Genomic DNA, 22,308 nt, shown 5'->3' with positions numbered 1-22,308 from the left:
TTTCACTTACTGAACAATAAAAACAAAGTAAAAAGATTATTTACCACACTGGCACTAGTGTTCCATTTTTATTAAACAGATTTCACAGATTAATTAGGAGACATTAGGTCTCATTTAGGACAAGAGGTCTTTCACATGATTAAGATAGGTTAAAGTAGAAATTTTGGTCCTATAGGAATTGGGAGCTTCGAACATTGGTCCAGTGGCAATCGTAGGTAGTTATTATCAAGGGGTGTCTGGGGGCCAAAGGTGAGGATAGGTTGGCAGGAACATTGGTAAATAAAATCACTAAAGTGTCTAGCCAGCCCCCTTAAATTATCTAAAGTATGTATGTGGCATGTGTCAGGAGTAATGCTTTATCATTGCAGGACTTGGGCAGCAAAAGTGGATGTTCGTATGCTCAAACGTACAGAAATCAACATTAAATGGATGTGTAGTGCATCCTTGAAAGAGAGGCCTGAGGGGGCTAAGTTTAGGACTGAAGAATTTAGAAGGATGGACTGGAGTGCATGGAGGTGTGATGAGGAGGCCTAGAGAGATGGTTTGGCCATGAGAGGATGAGAAATGGGTGTGGAAAATAAATGTTCATGTCAGGTAGGATTGCACGCGCCAGACAAATAAATACGACAAGGCCATAGTGTGACAGTTATGTGACAATAGGGAGGCTGCCGGAGACTGAGCAGCATCAAGAACTGCCATAAGGTGACCAAGGGCGACCAACATAAATGATTCTATTCAAGTTTTGCAATCTAAAATCAACCAGCAGTTATCAATACAAACAGTCGTGTGTTGCATTTTTTACCACAGTTACTTTCCATACAAACATGAGATTCTACGCAGACGTGGAGCTGCCGAGCCTGTGTGGTAAAGTTCTAGGACTAGTTTGAAAAATAATGGATCCTTAAAAATATTATTAGTTTTATAAATAAGCTAAGAAATGGCATTGCTAGGATTACTTAAAAATAAAAGTTATTAAAATACAGTTTTCATTTATTGCTATATTGTATTTATTTCAACTTTCCCAAAATTTTTCTTTGAATCATTTCTCAGTTCACTGGCAGAAAATGGCACTATATGGTTCTACCTTTTTTTTACAGCACTTGTTTGTGACTAGCATCATTCCAATGTGTTTTCTACAAGTGAACGTTCAAGATGGATAGATGGCACTATTAGATCAGGATAAAATGACAAGAGTATAGTGCTATCTGAATGGCATAATCAACAGTTACAAATGATCTTTTATGATTAATTTTTGGCCAAGTTAAAGTGAAATACGAGTAACTATAGGACCTCCATCCATAAAGGCCCGTGTTGTGAAAAATATATTGCAATTTTTTTTTAACAATTTATTGGCCCCAAACACCAATGAATGGTCAACAGTGTATATATATTACATTAGTTAACATCACAAACTTATCAAGTATCATGCTTATTACATGTCTATTATATACTACACTCATATCATGCTTAAATATCATGCTTATATATCATGCTAATCTATCACATCACGTATCTATCAAATACTTCACATACAAATCTATCACATATAAATCTATCACATATCTATCTATTACATACTCATCACACCTATTTATCTATTACATACTCATCACACCTATTTATCTATTACATACAAATCTATCACATCTACAACACACAACATCTATCACATACTTAGCTATCATATCTTTCACATCACGAATCTATCAAATTCTTATCTATCATATACAAATCTATCACATACAAGTCTATCACATACAAGTCTATCACATACTCATCACACCTACTTATCTATTACATACAAATCTATCATCTACAATGCATACCATCTATCACATACTTAACTATCATATACAGTACATATCTACCATATACAGTACATAATCACATCTATCACATACTTATCTATCATCTATCACATACATATCTATCACATACTTATCTGACTTGGCTCGAATCTGACTGGGGTAAAGATAATCTTGTTTTTAATGCACCAACAACGATAGGAACCTAGTACCAAAAATCCAGCAAAAAGCCAGATCATCAGTTACAAGTCGTGTACGCTGGGTGGGCCGGGAGCACAAACAAGGCATGGTGAAAGCAATGGGTCAGTGGGAGAAGTATATCACATCACACACGGAGCTACTGAAGTAAGGAACGGAATTAGATGTCGGAAAGATGACCAGTAGAGGTAAGGAAGGACATGATATTATGGAAGCAAAAATACGGTGATTCTCTGAGAAAGTCTGCCAGAAGGAGGGTACATTGGAGGCGAGATAAAAAAGGAAATATGTCACTGTAGAGTGTAAAGAGGACAATCAAGGAAAATTTGGCGTACAGAGAGAATGGCATTGCAACGAGTACAAAGGGGAGGGCGATCACCAGACATCAAATAAGAGTGGGTAAGACTAGTATGACAGATTGTAAGACAAATTGAAGCAGTCTCCCACTTCCTATTACGGTGGCAAGGGGTTAACCAAGGAGAAATAAACGGTTTAACGAGACGTAGTTTATTATTAGTGATAGATTCCCAGCAAGACTGTCACCGGTGTTGAAGGAAGGAAGATAGGGCAGGAAGAAAGTCAGATTGGAATGAGGAAGGAAGGAGAGGCATCTCTGGTAACAGCCAAGTGAACCAACTGATCATCACATTCATTGCCCATGATGCCTACATGTCCTGGGACCCAACAGAACTGGACTGTTTTACTATGAGAGGAGATATGGAACAACGATTCAAAGGCAGGAAAGACTAATGGGTGAGAAGCAGAAGGTGACTGAAGAAGGGACAGAGCATCATATAAATCAGATATCACAAATGAGGAAGAGGAGTCAACAAGTATGCTGCAACACAAACAAAAGGGCATATAACTCTGCTGTTAGAATACTTGCATAAGCAGGAAGGCTAAAATGATAAAAGTTGTCAGGAAAGAGAACCGTGTACCCAACACCTGCAGGGGTTTTTGAACCAACAGCGTATATAGGGACTGCAGAAGAATGGTGGCAGTGATGGTAATAAAACCAGGAACGGAGAATGAATGAAGAATTGGACTTGGAATAAGGCGAAATGGAAGGACAAACGTGGGGTCACAGAAGCAAGGCAAAATGGAAGGACAAACGTGGGGTCGCCGAAGTAGCCACGGGGGAAAAAGACATGTGCGGAAAGAAAAAACATTACAAACAGTACGGGAGGAGTGCGAGAGGAGAGTACGAGCTCAAACTGCAAAAGGTGGCTTGGTCCTAGGAGTGGCAAACATGTCCAAGTCAGTACAGGAAGGAAGTAGATAAGGGGTATGAGGAAAACAGTGGAACTTAGCATAGGCACGAAGAGAAAGTAGAGCACGATGGCGGAAGAGTGATGGAACTCCTGATTCAGCATACAGACTCTCAACTGGGGAGGACTTAAAAGCACCAAGAGCCAGACAAATAATGATGCACAGTAAATGCATCAAAAACTCAGTTCTTACACCTATCAACCTGACACAATCATCCACAGGAGTACCCACTGTTTAATACTATCCAGCTCAATCCTGAATCACCCTTGAACATAATTGGGGTTTCATTCTCTCGGGGCTCAACTTGGAAAGACAATATTACATCTCATATAATCTGCTTCCAAGATATTAGGTGTGCCAAGCCGACTCCGTTCCTTCTTTACCCCTGCACAGTTGTTGACTTTATACACGGGTTTTATTTGCCCCTGTGTAGAGTACAATTCTCGTGTGTGGGGCGGCTCCCCACATACAGCTCTTTTCAGCAGGGTGGAGTCGAAGGCTATTCGTCTCATCAACTCTCCTCCTCTTACTGGCTCCCTTCAACCTCTCTCTTTGCTGCACTGTTGCATCTTTATCTCTTTTCTATCACTACTTCAATGGTCACTGCTCCTCTGAACTGTCTGCTTGCATCCCTCCACCACAATGACAGGCACACAGCACCCATCTATCAACAAACTCTTATCCCTTTTCTGTCCAACTCTCTAATACAAGAGATAACCGTTACTCCCAGTCCTTCATTTATAAAACAGGTCAACTCTGGAACTCTCCCCCTCAATATTTCGTACTTCCTATGATCTCCAGTCTTGTAAGTGCAGTGTGTCCAGGCATCTGAAAATGAACGTATCTTGAATTTGGTTATTTTGTATTTTTTTTTTTTTTTCTTGGAAGGAACAGTTTGTGGACTCCTGGCCTTTGGTTCCTTCTTCCTTGAATAAAAAAAATTTGTCTCTTATCTACCACATACTAATCTATCACATATCACATACTAATCTATCACACTTATCTATCAAATACTAATCTCATACTTATCATATCTATCACATACTTAGCTATCACATACTTATCTATCACATTTATCTATCATTTTTCTATCATCTATCACATACTTATCTATCACTTATCTATCACATATCTATCACATATCTATCACATACTAATCACATATCTAACATATATATCATGCTCATCTATCATGCTTACATGCTCCATGCTAACATATCACATACTTCTTTACACACACCAATATTCAAACGGTTCCTCTGCTATCTGTCCATCCTCTTGATTCAACTCTTCCATTCCTCATCCTTCAGTCCACTGGGATCGCCTCCGAGAACAAATCCACCTCGTTGTTGATCATGTCTGGCGACGAACTTTACCTGCTAAAATAAGGGATGTTAGGCAAGTTGAAGGGAGAGGTCGGAGGGCGAGGTCGGAGGGCGAGGTCGGAGGGCGAGGTCGGAGGGCGAGGTCGGAGGGCGAGGTCGGAGGGCGAGGTCGGAGGGCGAGGTCGGAGGGCGAGGTCGGAGGGAGGGAGGCAAGTTTTGGGGGATGGGGATTTTTCTTGTAAGGCAACCAATTTTTTTTTTCTTATCTAGGGGAATTTTTTTAGGGGGTGGTGGGTGGATGGGAGGGCCGACAGGCATGGGTCGTGGGCAGGAAGGCTGGTAGGCGTGGGTCATGGGTGGGCGGAAGGGTCGACGGGCATGGGTCATGGGTGGGCAGGAGGGCCGACGGGCATGGGTCATGGGTGGGCAGGAGGGCCGACGGGCATGGGTCATGGGTGGGCAGGAGGGCCGACGGGCATGGGTCATGGGTGGGCAGGAGGGCCGACGGGCATGGGTCGTGGGCCACAGGGCCGACGGGCATGGGTCGTGGGCCACAGGGCCGACGGGCATGGGTCGTGGGCCACAGGGCCGACGGTCATGGGTCATGGGTGAGCGAGTCCATAGGTAGGGTAGGGTAGGGTAGGGTAGGGTAGGGTAGGGTAGGGTAGGGCAGGGCAGGATGGGGTACAGTATATCATTTATTTCAGTGGCACAATGCGTCCAAGTCTCCACCACTTAACACAACCAACACAACCAGGACACACAACCAGGACTGGACAAAACAGCAACCACATCATTCTAATCTAACTTAATCTTCGTTCTCTATCTCATTCCCAAGGCACCCTCCCTTCCTCCTAACTCACCCACCCAGCCTAACACTTCTAACTTCCTAAACCTGTCGGATGCAACACCATCGAGAATAAAGCCCATACTCATCTTGGCGTCCAGGTCATCATCCTCGGTCTCCATGCTCCAATACTCAACCTGTTAAAGAAAACAGTCTAAGCATTTCATTATTAGGTAAAAAAAAATGGCTAAGTCTATTTGAAAAGCCACCAATTCTTCAAAGGCACTGAGATAAGGGGGTGAACTGGGGGGAGGACAGTGAGACGGCAGGGGGGGAGGACAGCGAGATGGCAGGGGGGGAGGACAGCGAGATGGCAGGGGGGGAGGACAGCGAGACGGCAGGGGGAGGACAGCGAGACGGCAGGGGGAGGACAGCGAGACGGCAGGGGGAGGACAGCGAGATGGCAGGGGGGGAGGGCAGGGGGGGAGGACAGCGGGGGAGGACAGCGGGGGAGGACAGCGGGGGAGGACAGCGGGGGAGGACAGGGGGGGAGGGCAGCGAGATGGCGGGGAGGGAGGGCAGCGAGATGGCGGGGAGGGAGGACAGCGAGATGGCGGGGAGGGAGGACAGCGAGATGGCGGGGAGGGAGGACAGCGAGATGGCGGGGAGGGAGGACAGCGAGATGGCGGGGAGGGAGGACAGCGAGATGGCGGGGAGGGAGGACAGCGAGATGGCGGGGAGGGAGGACAGCGAGATGGCGGGGAGGGAGGACAGCGAGATGGCGGGGAGGGAGGACAGCGAGATGGCGGGGAGGGAGGACAGCGAGATGGCGGGGAGGGAGGACAGCGAGATGGCGGGGAGGGAGGACAGCGAGATGGCGGGGAGGGAGGACAGCGAGATGGCGGGGAGGGAGGACAGCGAGATGGCGGGGAGGGAGGACAGCGAGATGGCAGGGAACAGGGCAAGCATTTCATTACTTAAAGAAAAAACATTTGGAATAATGTTTTTTTATAGGCTATTTGGAAAGCCACCAACTTTTCAAAGGCACTTTAAGATGGAGGAAAGTGAGCTGGGGGAAGGACAGCAAGATGGCAGGGGACATAGCAGGTATTTCATTAAAAGGTAAAAAAAATTAACAATTTTCTTTATTTGGAAAACCACTAATTTTTAAAACACACTAAGAGGCGTTAGAGTTGTGGGAGGACAGCAAGATGGCAGGGGACAGGGTAAGCATTTCAATTTATATATTTTCTTAATCGGCACAATTTTCTTATATTTGGAAAGCTGCCAATTTTTCAAAAGCACAGAGGGGGATGAGAGTTGAGGGGAGGACAGTGAAATGACAGGACAGGGCAACATGGAAGTGATTTATTTGTGGCCACCCCCAAAGGGATTTAGCCATCTGACTATAGCTATGCAATTTCAGTTTTAAATCACTAACATTCTAAAGCAACTACAGTAAAGCTCGATTAACCGGAATGGATGGAGATTCTTCCATTCTGCACATGGAATTATCTGGATAACCGAATGTTACTTAGAAATTTTCTGGGAGGTCAAACAAATGATATAGTACCAAACTTGGGACTTTATTTCATAAAGTATACTATTCAGTATTAGGTAAAGTACAGGTAATTTACAGTACAGGTACACTACAATACACAAAAAAGCAAGAGAAATTGTACCGGACTGAACACAAACCAGAAAACATTACCAAAAATTTATTTAGAGTAAAATTAGCTTATGCTACGGGCCAAGATTTTGAAAACTTAGCTGCGTACACTACTTTATCCTGTACTGTACAGAACTAATCAAGAATTATAGGAGGATCATCAGGATCATGAGATGAGGATTCAGAAATTGGAGGAGGAGAAGTGGAAAGAACAAGGTCATGAGCTGAAGAAGTGGAAGGAAGAGAATCATGAAATAAAGTATAAGGAACAGGGTCCAGTATCCAAAATATTTTCAACCCCATGCCGGATCAAATTTGCGTTCTGGTTATACAAATGTGCCGATGCATCAGATGCCAGTTAATCAAGCTTTTACTGTAATTCAGTTTCAAAAATCATTATTTCATTAACCTGTGCACTGTGATTCAGTTTTACAGTAATATGCTACAGTATTTCAATTTTAAAGCTCTCCCTCCATGATGAGGGATCTTTGTATGCAGCATATGTTGGGAGTGTAATGCCGTATGGTATCGAGACCTCGCCAGTAAAGTGGATATTCACAGGCTCAAATGTACAGAAATGACAATCAGATGCATGTGTAGCATGTCCTTGAAGGAGAGGCCTGAAGGGGACTGCATTTAAGACTGTAGAGTTGATAGGAAGAATGGGACTGAAATGTACTGGTGCTGCAATGCAGAGGGGTAGATCGAGATGGTTCGGGTAAGAGTGAATGGAGGATGACAACTGGGTGCAGACAGAAAAGTGTAAACATCAGGGGTGGGCTGCAACAGGCAGAATAAAGATCTTGGGTGAGGCAAGTGTGATCTCAGGGACAAGGGACTGAACAAGGATGCTGCCAGAGAATGAGCAGCATGGAAAGCCGCCATAAGGTGACCAAAAACAAGCATGCTGAAGCCTTTACGCACAATATGATACTAATATTCTGGTACTGTATTCTTGAAACAGTGTACAAATATTTCTAAAGCACTTTACTATCAGTTTAAGGCACTACTATTTCAATAAATATTGTGAGAGTCCTTGGCATTAAGTCAGGTTTATGTTCTCAACTGGTGCTGTAGAGGGATGGCTTCACGTGGTGGCACCAATACAACCAGGTGGTGTAGCTGCCTGGTTAAACGTCCCTCACTTCCATATTTTCAAAAACGAGGATGATTGAAGGATAAGGGCAACGTCACCTGCAGTCCACATCCAGGTACATCCTTACTTCTATTACAGGTAAATCCACAACAGCACAAATCAATACATCTCCACTGTTACCTATAGCAGCCAATTTGATGTTTGCCCAAAATTTTACAGCATTTAAGGAAATTTCTTTTTTAAACATCCAATGAAAACTTCCTGTAGTAAGGGTTAGGATGGGGCAAGCATTTCACAGATACAAGTTTTAAAAAAAATTGGAATGATTTTTTTTTTTTTTTTATCTGGGAACCCACCAATTTTTCAAAGGCACTATGAGATGGGGGGGAAGAGAGTTGGGGGAAGGACAGCAAGATAGCAGAGGACAGGGCAGGTACCTCATTAAAAAAAAAAAAAAAAAAAAAAAATTTCTTTATGCCACCAATTTTTTAAATGCACTGAGAGGGCAGTCAAGGCATGGGTTAGTCTAAAGTCTTCAAAATACAAAGTTTAGGATTATGGTAACTTATACTGTACCCTGAGTCCAGAGAAAAATTTTACAAGCTTAATACTGCACTCAGTTGGGATGCAAGAGGCAGACCAAAAAAGAAAAAGGCCTGGGACAAGGTCAGTGTGTGACCTCATGGATATGGGACTGAACAGGGAGGCTGCCAGAGATCAAGCATCATGAAGACCTGCCATTAGGTGACCATGGCAGATGCATAAAGGAATGTTGGATCTCAGGAATAAGGGACTGAATGGAGAGGCTGCCAGAGATCAAGCATGGAAAGCAGCCATTAGGTGACCAAGGCCAATACATGTATGTTGGAGCCTTTATAAACTATACGATAATACCACACGTGGTTATCATTCATTAACCTACGTCACTTTTTTTTTTTTTTAATAACAGAACAGAGGAAGGAAAAATAAATGAATAAAAGTAAATAATATGTTGGATTCTCACCTTCAAAGGGGGACAGCCAGGCACATGAAGGTCCTGGTGTAGGTCATCTAGTCCTTTCCCTGTGGCCATTCAAATTCCACCCTCATAAAGCAGCCACATCTAATAAAAAAAAAAAAAAATGAGTTAAGACAAAAGACAGGAGTTTAAATATATTTTAGGATCTCTCTCATTATATTTCAAATGTTACATCAAAGTCATTTAAATTTATGTGTATTTTGCCAGAGATGAACAATCATATATAAACATGAAGCACTGAGTCTAGAAATATAGCACTGACAAGCATACCACCCTAAAGTATACCACAAGTCTTCATGTATACCACACAAACCTTCAGAGAGAGACAGACAGACAGAGAAAGAATTATATGAGTCCTTTTTAAAACAGCCACAGGATATCTGCTGCTCTTAACAGATTCAGAAGTGGATAGTTTAATGCCACAGGATATATGCTGCTCATTACAGGTTTTTATGCAGCTAGTTCACAGTCTAACAAAAAATTACCTAAAATAGAAAGCCTACAGAAGAAATATTTTAAATGACTGGAAAACTAAAAAATAGACATATCTTTCCAATGTCCTTTCCCATATAAGGAAATTAAAAATTAAGGCAACAAAGTCAAAACTAATCCTACAGTTTATGAAGGAGGGTGGACTGAGTTGGGGGAAGGGCAGTCAAATGGTGAGTGACAGCGACTTGGAGGCGTTTTGTCAGCGGCCACCCTTTGTGGGATTAGGGCGTCGGGCTATAGATAGATAGATAGAACTTTCCCCGGCTGAATCCCCCACACCCCCATCCACTCACCAAGCCCCTCTTCTTGATCCACATGACAGGTTCAAAACCATTCCATGCACAGCTTCACACACACACCTTTCAATCTGATCAGCTAAATATGGCTGCCAAACCCTGGTCATACACTCCACACAAATTTCATTCATCCAGTTTTATTGCTTTTCAGCTCCCAAGCCTCAGCTCAAATACCCTACTCATTTACTGTATCTATCCACCTAGACCTACCATGTCTCCCAAATACAAAGTTGCTCAGATTCTTCATCCACCCAGCCATCATCCAATCCAATGCTGCCCCATGAGAAGCATAGGAGCCCAGGGCTAGAAAAGTTGGTCCTGATATTTAAGATGAATCACCAGCCTCATTCATCCCTGAGTGGCATTACGTGAGCATACAAACTACTGCTGCTAATACTACTGTACTTTACAGTCCACTTACTGTAATTCCTGCAGTTGTGACGTTCATGACTGGCCCTGGATGGCAAAGTGTAAGGCCTGCGAGATATTGGGAGGGCTCACAAACTCGGGCATCAAGCACCCACCGCACCAATTACACCCCCTCGGCCGCCGCTGTATTGACTAAGTTTCTCCCCTCCTCCTCCTCCACCCAGCCCCAGGTCATACAGCCTTCGGGAAGCCAACCGGCGTCAAGCAGGCGAGGAAGTTGCCGAACCTGCCCCCCTGATCACGCGAGGGTTTAGCCGCCCCGCACCCAAGGCCACACTGCAAGGGAAACATTTATACAGCCTGTTTTCCAGCTCAGGAACTGGCACACTTGAACAACACGAATAACTGCAATTATATACACACTGTGAATGGAAAAAAAAACTTAGTTTATAAATATGACACCTACAGTATTGTACAACCTTTCAGCTCTGTTCATGGCCTGAGGTATATTCATAACTTATGGCAATATTAGGCAAAGGTAATGTTAAGATAATGCAGTACTGTACATGAACTACAAATCCTGAAGAGAGAGAGAGAGAGAGAGAGAGAGAGAGAGAGAGGGAGAGCACACTAACCTTTTAACCAACCAGCTTACAACTACATCCTTCAGTAGGTGAGACAGCCATCAAAAGTCCAATATCACTTTAGCCTGTCTTTGTTCAGTTTTCTAGTCCATCCAAAAGGCACAAGCTGAAGAAAATAATGCATCAGATTGTGGAGATGACGACGAATGTATGGGTATCATTGTGGATTTCAAAATGTCAATCATGTTTCAAAATATCACCAATCATGCTTCAAAATTCAAAATCCATGTTCAAAAATATCACCACTTCCAATCACCAGCCTCAAAATGCTAAAACCATGTTCAATATATCACCAATCATGCTTCAAAATGCAAAAATTGTGTTTCAAAATATAATTTCTTCCAATCACCATATGCTAAAGAAAAGAGTAAAGGAACTTATACCTTTTTGCTGATAAACTATGAACTCAGCATTGGGCACAGCAGATGGCAGCCCTCAAGTCCAAGATTGCTGATTTTCTTTATGAAGCTAAGTCTATCATAAGGGCACATCCTGAAAAATACAAATAAAAAAAACAGATTGAAGTGTTTACGACACAGGAGTAACAATATATCACCCACTTTGCTTCAAAGATCTCAATATAGTCACTTATTTCATATACTGTTTTAAACATGAATGCCTGTCCACCAAGAATATTAACGCAATGAATAAATAAAGGATTGAAGAGTTTACGAAATAGGTGTAATATATCAACCAACTCGTTTCAAAGAGCTCAATATAGAAAAGGCAGGACGGAAGAGAGGAAAGGGCAGACACCCAAAGCATAACTACACAGTGAGTGGTGGTGAGTGCCCCCACTCAACATTCACTAATCTAAAATATACAAACTAGTACTACAGCTACTACTGTCCTTTACAGTCCACTTACTGTAATTCCTGCAGCTGTGACATGACTGGCCCTGCATGGCAAAGTGTAAGGCCTGCGAGATATTGGGAGGGCTCACAAACTCGGGCATCAAGCACCCACCGCACCAATTACACCCCCTCGGCCGCCGCTGTATTGACTAGGTTTCTCCCCTCCTCCTCCTCCACCCAGCCCCAGGTCATACAGCCTTCGGGAAGCCAACCGGCGTCAAGCAGGCGAGGAAGTTGCCGAACCTGCCCCCCGGATCACGCGAGGGTTTAGCCGCCCCGCACCCAAGGCCCCACTGCAAGGGAAACATTTATACAGCTTGTTTTCCATCTCAGGAACTGGCCCACCTGAAGAACTTGAATAACTGCAATCATATACACACTGTAAATGGGAAACAACCTTAGTCTATAAAATCTGACACCTACTGTGCAACCCTTCAGCTCTGTTCATGGCCTGAGGTAAATGTGACAGGTAACCAAGAACATCCTTAACTTATGGCATTACTGAAATTGGCTCTCGTATTTTGTTCTCTTGGAAGGAACAGTTATTGTGGGCTCGTGGCCTTTGCTTCCTTCTTTCTAGCATAAAAAAAATTAGACAAAGGTAATGTTAAGATAATGCAGTACTGTACATGAACTACAAACATTGAGAGAGAGAGAGAGAAAGAGAGAGAGCACACTAACCTTTTAACCAACTAGCTTACAGCTACATCCTTCAGTAGGTGAGACAGCCATCAAAAGTCCAATATCACTTTAGCCTGTCCTTGTTCAGTTTTCAAGTCCATCCAAAAGGCACAAGCTGAAAAAAATAATGCATCAGATTGTGGAGATGACGACGAATGTATGGGTATCATTGTGGATTTCCAAATGTTTCCAACTATCAATCATGTTTCAAAATATCACCAATCATGCTTCAAAATTCAAAATCCATGTTCAAAAATATCACCACTTCCAATCACCAGCCTCAAAATGCAAAAACCACGTTCAATATATCACCAATCATGCTTCAAAATACAGTACAGAAATCTTGTTTCAAAATATTTCTTCCAATCACCATACGCTAAAGAGTACAGGAACTTATATTACCTTTTTGCTGATAAACTATGAACTCAACATTGGGCACAGCAGATGGCAGCCCCAAGTCCAAGACTGCCGATTCATTCTTTATGCAGGTAAGTCTATCGTAAGTGCACATACTGAAAAGGAATTCTACAATAAATAAAAAAATAGGTTGAAGTGTTTATGACATAGGAATAATAATATACCAACCATCTCATTTCAAAGATCAATATTGTCAGTTATTTCAATTCATATTAAACAATGCCTGTCCACTAAGACATTTATTGCAATATATAAAAAAAAAAACATTGAAGTGTTTACGACACAGAAATAAGTAATCCCTCCAATAGCTGGACACCCATTTTCTGGACATCCATAATAACAGGACATTTTCGTCCCGGGATCCAATATTCCCAAAATGGGCCAAAAACTGCAAAAAATTCGAAAAAATCCAACTTTTTCTCGCCCGTAATTTGAAGTTGGCACACATGGCGCGGGCAAGCTGTGTTTTGGTGCGTCGTTCCACCAACATCCACTAGAGCGCCCCTGCAACCTCCCCACTAACCGCCCGTCTCTTGTTGTGTGTGCACGCTCATCGTCATGGCTGCCAACGTGCTCGCTTTTGTGGTGGTGCCTTACCTGCTGCTCTTGTGCCTCTCCTTCGTGTGTGTGATGACGGCCCCGCCACCTGAGAAGAGGAAGAGCGGTTTCGACTCTGGAGAAGAAGAGGGAGATACTGGACAAGGTGGATGCAGGATGGTCTACCTCGTGTATCCTCCGTGAATTCAACCTGGCCCGGTCTACTTTGATATCAAGAGATCCCGCGACAAACTCATGCAGTACACGGCTGACTTCTCGTCGAAAAGCAAACGCAATGTGGAGAGGAAGGTGATGTATACTCCCAAGTATGCATAAGTCGACCGCTCTATGTTGATTTGGTATCAACAGCAATGTGCTACTGGTGTGATGGTGCGTGGCACGGACCTGAAGGCTGCTGAAGTTCACAAGGCTTCACGACGCTTTAGACTTCAAGGCATCCGAAGGTTGGCTCTTCGCATTCAAGTTACAACATGGCCTTACCAACCATAAGTCTCACGGCGAGGCTTTGGACGCCAACGAGGATGGAGTTGACGAGTTTCGGCACAAGGTGAAGGGCTTGATCAACAAGGAGGGCCTAACTCTCAGTCAAGTCTACAATGCTGATGAAACTGGCTTATTCTATCGCTCTTTGCCTACGAATACTCTAGCCGAGAAGACAGAAGCGTGTACCTGGCCACAAGCTCTGCAAGCAACAGACATCTGCTTTGTGTTGTGCCAATGCTAACGGCATGCACCGGATCAAGCCCGTTATTAGTGGCCGTGCAAAGCAGCCTCGGTGTCTTCGTGGGGCGACGGATGTCCTTCCTGTCGTTTGGTACCATTCCTTGAAGGCATGGTTCACAGCCCAGATCTTCAAAGACTGGTTCCACCGCCATTCCACCAAGGAGGTCATCCATTACCAGACGGAGAAACTGGGAATCCCACGTGACCAGGTAAAGGCCATCCTTCTCCTCGACAATGTACCTGCCCACCCGTGCGACAAGGACTTGGTGGCTGAGAATGGCCACATTAGGTGCATGTTTCTGCCACCTAATCCCACTGCTCTCATCCAACCAACGGACCAAGGAGTGATCATGGCAACGAAGAGGCTGTGCCGGCAGAAGTTCCAGGACGAGGTGATGGTTGTCTTCGGGGACGAAGACGAGCGCAGGGAGGGACGGGACACACGAGGCCAGCAGACTTTGGAAAACCTTCGCCGCTACATCATCAAGTCTGCCATCTACAACTGGGCCAGTGCATGGAAGGAAATCCATGTCGAGACTCTAGAAAATGGTTGGTCTCATCTGTTTCTCGGAACAGATGTTGTGCACGATTTCCTAGGTTTCGATATGGATGACTTCCATGCACGTCTACGTGTGCATGGCGATGATGATGTGGATGAAGTGCGTGAGTGGTTGGATGACGATAAGGGCGATCCTGGGTATCAGACCATGTCTGATATCGAGATCGCATCTTCCGTTGCAGGTGTCAGTACCCAGCTTGAAGATTCCGACAAGGTCGGCGACGATGATGCGGACTCCTCTCAGCGTGACACTACTCCAGCCATCCCCAAGCTGAATGCACTCCGGGAACACCTAGAGTTCGTTCTGGACTACCTGGAGCACCTGGACTGCGACAGGGAGATGGGGCCCTTGGGACTTGAGGAGGAAGTGCGCACTTTCAGGCAGTGCATCATTAATCGTCAAAATCGTCGTTCCTTGCATCATTCAACCATTGACAGCTTCTTCAGGACCATAACCCCCGCCATGCCCAGCCCTGGCTCCATACCATTGCCTCCCCAAGACAGGCCCTCATGCTCCGAGCCACAACCCAGCACATCAGGCACGGTGGAGTCACCACTCAACGTGAGTTTGCGCCTCTCTTCAGAGTCGTCTGCAGTGGGTACGCCATCACCACGACCCAGCGACGCACCCCTAGGTCACCTGCATGTGCTACTCTCAGACTCTGACAGTGATTAGATGCCAAGAACTTCTCCACTAGACCACGCGGGAATTTACAGTGTTGTGCAGTGAAAAAAACAGTGCATAGTGTTAAGGATGTATATAGATAGATAGAGAGTAAATGTAACCCCCTGGGGGTAGGGGGGGTTTTTCAAGAATACTCCCCCAGTATCCCTGCTTCTTGTAAGAGGAGACTAAAAGGGTTGGCGGAGGGTTAGTGCCCCTCCCCGGAAAACAACTAACTAAAAAAAACAAACAAGAAGCCTCAGACAAGGACTGACCAAACAATGACGACCCAGGACCAGACAAAGGACTTGGTAATGGCTACATGGAATGTAAGAGGAGCGAATGATGAGGTAAAAGAGAGAGAGATTGTCCAGGTGCTTGAGGGTGCGAAAGTGGATGTATTTGGAATAACAAACAAAATGGAGAGGAGAAAGTGTGAGAGAATGGGAGTATGGATGGGGTATATGTGCAGGAGTAGGTGAGAATGAGAGGGCAAAGGAAGGAGTATGTATAGTTGTGAGTAAAAGATGGAAGAAGAGCATAAGACAGTATGGATCAGTTGGGTCAAGGATTGTGTGGGTAAAGCTGAAAGTTGGAATACAAATATGGGCGACTGTGTGTGTGTGTATGCGCCAACGCAAAAGCGTGCTAGCAGAGTGAGAGAGAGTTCTGGACAAATGTGGAAGTGTGCATGGAAAAGTTTGGAAGGAATGAGAGTGCATTTTTGATCGGTGATATGAATGGTAAAGTAGGGAATGCGAAAGTGGATGGAATAGTTGGTGAGTGGGGTGTGCCTGCTGAGATAGATGAGAATGGCAGTGCATTAGTGGACATTTGTGCTGGGAGGGGGTTGGTGATAGCCAATACCCTCTTCAGGCATAAAATGATCTACAGGTATACATGGCGAGTGATAAGAAGGGTGGGTGGTGAACTGAATGAAAGGAAGGCAATGATTGATTATGTGTGTGTGTGGATGAAAGGATGCGAAGATGTGTAATGGATGCAAGAGCTTATAGAGGTTGTGGGAGTGGACTTTCTGACCACTACTTGGTGGTGGCCAGAATTAGGATCCAAGTAAGATGGAGGAATAGATGAAGGGAAAGACGAGAGGAAGGAGTAGTTGCAAGGAGAGTGGAAAGGTTACAAGAGGAGAAAAAGGCAGCGTATAAGAGAAGTGGAGGAACGATTGGACAAATATGAATTGGAGCAGATGGGGGACGTGGAAGATATGTGCAGGATATTTACAGAAGAAATATGGGCAGCATGTGATGTGGTGTGTGGGAGGAAGAGAAGACGGAGGGGGGTGCAAGGAACGGTGTGGTGGACTGAAGAGGTGAGACAGGCTGTGGTACAAGAGAAGAAAGCATACAATGAATGGATGGGAAATAGGGGCGTGGAAGAAGTTGAGAGGCAGAGGAGAGAGTTATATGTAGAAAGAAAGAGGTGAAAAGATTAATAAGAGAGAGTAAGAAGAGAGTGGATGAGGAATTTGGAAGGAATTTGAGTGTAAAGTGGAGGGACTAAGAAAATGTTCTGGAAAGAGGTGAAGAGAGTAAGACAGGGTGGAGGTGAGGTTAGCAGGGGAGTGAAAGATAAAAATGGTAGATTACTAGTGGAGAAGGGAGAAAAAGTGAGCAGATGGAGAGAACACTTTAAGGAATTGTTGAACATACAGGATGGAAGTGATGCGAGTATAAGTGGCTGGGGAGTGGCTGGGGAATGGCTGGGAGGAGGGAGGTGAGAAGACAGGAAGATATCAGTAGGATAGAAGTTGTGGAAGCAACGAAGAAAGTTAAATTGGGGAAAGACCCAGGAATTGATGGAGTGTGTGGTGAAATGCTGAAGCATGGGGGAGAGATAGTAGTAGAATGGATGTGGAAGATGTGCAGATTGGCCTGGGAGGAAGGTAGAGTCCCTGAGGATTGGAAGTCAGGTATAATTATTCCCTTGTACAAAAGAAAAGGGGAAAAAGAAGTGTGTGGTAATCATAGAGGCATTTGTGTAGATCAGATAATCATTCTTAGATCTTTAGTGGAAAAGTTCCTAGAGAAGGGAAAGAAGTTTTATGTGGCTGTCATGGATTTGGAGAAAGCATATGACAGGGTGGATAGACAAGGATTGTGGAAAGTATTAAGAATATATGGAGTAGATGGGAAGTTGTTGAATGCTGTGAAGAGTATGTATGATGGTGCTAAGGCTGCAGTGCGTGTGGATGGTGAACTAAGTGAATTTTTCTCTTTGAAGGTTGGGTTGAAACAGGGATGTGTCATGTCTCCATGGTTGTTCAATCTGTACATGGATGGGGTAATAAAATAGGTACAAGGTAGGGTAGTGGATGTTGGAGTGCCCCTGGTGAGAGAGGATAGTGTTTGGAAAATCCCTGTACTGTGTTGTTGAGTGAAGACGAAGGGGAGCTGCAAGGCTTGGTAGATGAGTTTGGGAGTGTGTGTAACAAACGGAAACTAAAGATGAATGTAGGGAAGAGTAAAGTAATGGTCTTTGAGAGAGGTGAAGTCAGTGAATGTACAGCGAGGTTGGATGGTGAGGAATTGGAAAATGTGAGTACGTTTAAGTACTTGGGTAGTGTGATGAGTAAGGATGGAGGTTTGGAGGGTGAAGTGCTTGAAAGAGTACAGCAGGGAAGAAAGGTTGCTGGTTCTTTGAAAGCAGTGATAAGAAACAGGGAAGTGAGCATGGAAGTGAAAAAGTTACTACATGACAGTATTGTGATACCAACTCTTAACGTATGGAAGTGAAGCTTGGACGTTGTTGGAAGGACACAAGTCAAGAGTGAGAGCATTGGAAATGAGTTAAGAGGAGCCTGTGGAGTCACATGGAGAGACAGGCTGACGAATGAGGATATAAAGGAGCATTGAGGTGTGGATGTGGATGTGATAGGAAGCGTTATGAGGAACACACTGAGGTGGTTTGGCCATGTGGAGAGGATGGAGGGTGAAAGACTGAAGAAGAGAGTGTATGTGAGTGAGGTGGAGGGGGGAAAAGGGAGGGGGAGGCCGAGGATGAGATGGAGGGATGGGGTGGAGAGGTATATGAGAGGGGGGGGTGAGAGTTGGGAGCAGGGCAGTGAAATGGTGGGGGACAGGGCGACGTGAAGGCGATTTGTTTGTGGCCACCCCAAACGGGATTGAGGCGTCTGGCAATAGACAGATAGATAGAACTGTAACTAAATTAACCTGAGTGTGTTTTGTTTAGAAAATGGTTTCAAGAGTGGAAAGACTCAAGTGCAGAGTGCAACACTTATTTCATTAAGCTACAATGGAGCGCATGTAAGACAAGAGTGCGCAGTGTTAAGAGAATTGAATTCTGAGTGCAAATGACTAAGTTCTGTGCAAGACTTCATGAACAGTGTACTGAAAGTGCTTCAGGTACTCCTCCTTACTGTCAGAGTCTGAGAGGAGGCGGGTTATTCATCGAGATGGCCAGGGACTTGCTGTAAGTACCCAGAATGTTTCATATTGTACTCTGCTGTTTTTTCCATACTTACCTCTAAAACCTCATTTCACTCTTATGTCGCTTATTAGTGTGAATAGTGTCTTAGGTGCTATGCATGTGCAGTAGGGAGGTGTTTTTCTGAGTTAGGCTAGGCTAGGGTCAATAACTACCAGTCCAGGAGCCAGGGACTTCTTTTAAGTACCCAGAATGTTTATTATATAAACCTATCCCAAAAAACTCATTTTATGGTTCTTTTGCATTTATTTCAGTCTTTTATGTCCCTTATTGGTGTGATTTGGGTTTTAAATAGGTGCTATGCATGTCCAGGGGGAGCTGTATAGGTGTTTTTCTGAGTTAGGGTCCATAAGTACAAGTCCAGAAGGCTGGGGCCCAATATCCAGACTGGATCACTATCCGGACATGCCGTTGGCTCTATTACATCGGATATTGGACTGACTACTGTATATCAACCACCTTGTTTCAAAGATCTCAAAATCGTCACTTATTTCAAGTTATATATTAAACAAGAATGCCTGTCCACTAAGAATATTAATGCAATAAATAAATAAAGGATTGAAGAGTTTATGACAGGTGTAATATATCAACCATCTTGCTTCAAAGAGCTCAATATAGAAAAGGAAGGAAGGAAGAGAATGGGGCAGACACCCAACGCAGCACTACACCGAGTGAGTGGATGGTGAATGCCCCCACTCAATATTCACTACTTTTCTCATTTAAAATATACAAACTACAACTACTGCTTTTACTGTCCTTTACAGTCCACTTACTGTAATTCCTGCAGCTGTGATGCTCATGACTGGCCCTGGATGGCAAAGTGTAATGCCTGTGAGATATTGGGAGGGCTCACAAACTCGGGCATCAAGCACCCACCGCACCAATTACACCCCCTCGGCCGCCGCTGTATTGACTAAGTTTCTCCCCTCCTCCTCCTCCACCCAGCCCCAGGTCATACAGCCTTCAGGAAGCCAACCGGCGTCAAGCAGGCGAGGAAGTTGCCGAACCTGCCCCCCGGATCACGCGAGGGTTTAGCCGCCCCGCACCCAAGGCCACACTGCAAGGGAAACATTTATACAGCCTGTTTTCCATCTCAGGAACTGGCACACTTGAACAACTTGAATAACTGCAATCATTATTATACACACTGTGAATGGAAAACAACCTTAGTTTATAAATATGACACCTACAGTATTGTACAACCTTTCAGCTCTGTTCATGGCCTGAGGTATATTCATAACTTATGGCAATATTAGGCAAAGGTAATGTTAAGATAATGCAGTACTGTACATGAATACAAACCGTAAAGAGAGAGAGAGAGAGAGAGAGAGAGAGAGCACACTAACCTTTTAACCAACCAGCTTATAACTACATCCTTCAGCAGGTGAGACAGCCATCAAAAGTCCAATATCACTTTAGCCTGTCCTTGTTCAGTTTTCAAGTCCATCCAAAAGGCACAAGCTGAAAAAAATAATGCATCAGATTGTGGAGATGACGACGGATGTATGGGTATCATGGTGGATTTCAGAATGTTTCAAAATGTCAATCATGTTTCAAAATATCACCAATCATGCTTCAAAATTCAAAATCCATGTTCAAAAATCACTACTTCCAATCACCAGCCTCAAAATGCTAAAACCATGTTCAATATATCACCAATCATGCTTCAAAATGCAAAAATCGTGTTTCAAAATATCATTTCTTCCAATCACCATACGCTAAAGAGTACAGAAACTTATAATACCTTTTTGCTGATAAACTATGAACTCAGCATTGGGCACAGCAGATGGCAGCCCTCAAGTCCAGGATTGCTGATTTTCTTTATGAAGCTAACTCTATTGTAAGAGAGCATCCTGAAAAATACAAATAAAAAAAACATTGAAGTGTTTACGACATAGGAGTAACAATATATCAACCACCTCGTTTCAAAGATCTCAATATCGTCACTTACTTCATTTCATATATTAAACATGAATGCCTGTCCACCAAGAATATTAACACAATGAATAAATAAGTAAAGGATTGAAGAGTTTATGACATAGGCGTAATATATCAACCATCTTGTTTCAAAGAACTCAATATAGAAAAGGCAGGAAGGAAGAGAGGAAAGGGCAGACACCTAAAGAGGAACTACACTGAGTGAGTGGATGGTGAGTGCCCCCACTCAATATTCACTTCTTAACTAAAATATACAAACTAGTACTACAGCTACTACTGTCTTTACAGTCCACTTACTGTAATTCCTGCAGCTGTGATGCTCATGACTGGCCCTGGATGGCAAAGTGTAAGGCCTGTGAGATATTGGGAGGGCTCACAAACTCGGGCATCAAGCACCCACCGCACCAATTACACCCCCTCGGCCGCCGCTGTATTGACTAGGTTTCTCCCCTCCTCCTCCTCCACCCAGCCCCAGGTCATACAGCCTTCGGGAAGCCAACCGGCGTCAAGCAGATGAGGAAGTTGCCGAACTTGCCCCCCGGATCACGCGAGGGTTTAGCCGCCCCGCACCCAAGGCCACACTGCAAGGGAAACATTTATACAGCCTGTTTTCCGTCTCAGGAACTGACACACGAACAACTTGAATAACAGCAATCATATACACACTGTCAATGGAAAACAACCTTAGTCTATAAATATGACAACTACTGTACAACCCTTCAGCTCTGTTCATGGCCTGAGATAAATGTGACTAGTCATCATTCATCATCATCATCTAATACTACGCTGCCCCATGAGGAGCGTAGCAGCCCGGGGCTAGGCAAGTTGGTCCTGACATTTCAGATGAAAGTGACCAGTCTCACTCACCCCTGAGAGGTATTACATGAGCAATAAACCCCAACCAGCCCTTGGATATAAACCTTCACGGGCTTAATCCGACTGGAGCACAATAATTACCCACTAAACCACCAGGTGCCAAATTTTGGTGACAAGTAATTAAGAATATTCTTAACTTATGGCATTACTGAATTTGGCTCTCTTATTTTGTTCTCCTGGAAGGAACAGTTATTGCAGGCTTGTGGCCCTTGGTTCCTTCTTTCTAGCATAAGAAAATTAGGCAAAGGTAATGTTAAGATAATGCAGTACTGTACATGAACTACAAGCATTGAGAGAGAGAGAGAGAGAGAGAGAGAGAGAGAGACCACACTAACCTTTTAACCAACCAGCTTACAACTACATCCTTGAGGTGAGACAGCCATCAAAAGTCCAATATCACCTTAGCCTGTCCTTGTTCTGTTTTCAAGTCCATCCAAAATGCACAAGCTGAAAAAAATAATGCATCAGAGTGTGGAGATGATGATGAATGTATGGGTATCATTGTGGATTTCAAAATGTTTCAAAATATCAATCATGTTTCAAAATATCAGCAATCATGCTTCAAAATGAAAAAATCGTGTTTCAAAATATCACCTACCAGG

The 22,308-nt window shown here is 44.0% G+C and overlaps 1 long non-coding RNA gene across 1 annotated transcript; it reads right to left on the bottom strand.

Annotated features, from left to right (window-relative positions):
* Nucleotides 1-5,494: 5,494 nt before the first annotated feature.
* On the bottom strand, nucleotides 5,495-19,782 carry LOC145410024 (uncharacterized). Its single transcript, XR_013899210.1, has 3 exons — nucleotides 19,666-19,782; nucleotides 9,153-9,251; nucleotides 5,495-5,581 (listed from the first exon to the last, which is right to left on the bottom strand). It is a non-coding gene; the product is annotated as an uncharacterized LOC145410024 (long non-coding RNA).
* Nucleotides 19,783-22,308: the final 2,526 nt, after the last annotated feature.

This window comes from Coenobita brevimanus, chromosome 84 (genome assembly GCF_032717465.1).
Source record: "Coenobita brevimanus isolate Jiangsu-jjx chromosome 84, ASM3271746v2, whole genome shotgun sequence".
Classification (NCBI taxonomy): Eukaryota; Metazoa; Arthropoda; class Malacostraca; order Decapoda; family Coenobitidae; genus Coenobita; species Coenobita brevimanus.
Note: the sequence above shows the minus strand (reverse complement) of the source record. Positions and strands in the feature narration are given on the sequence as shown.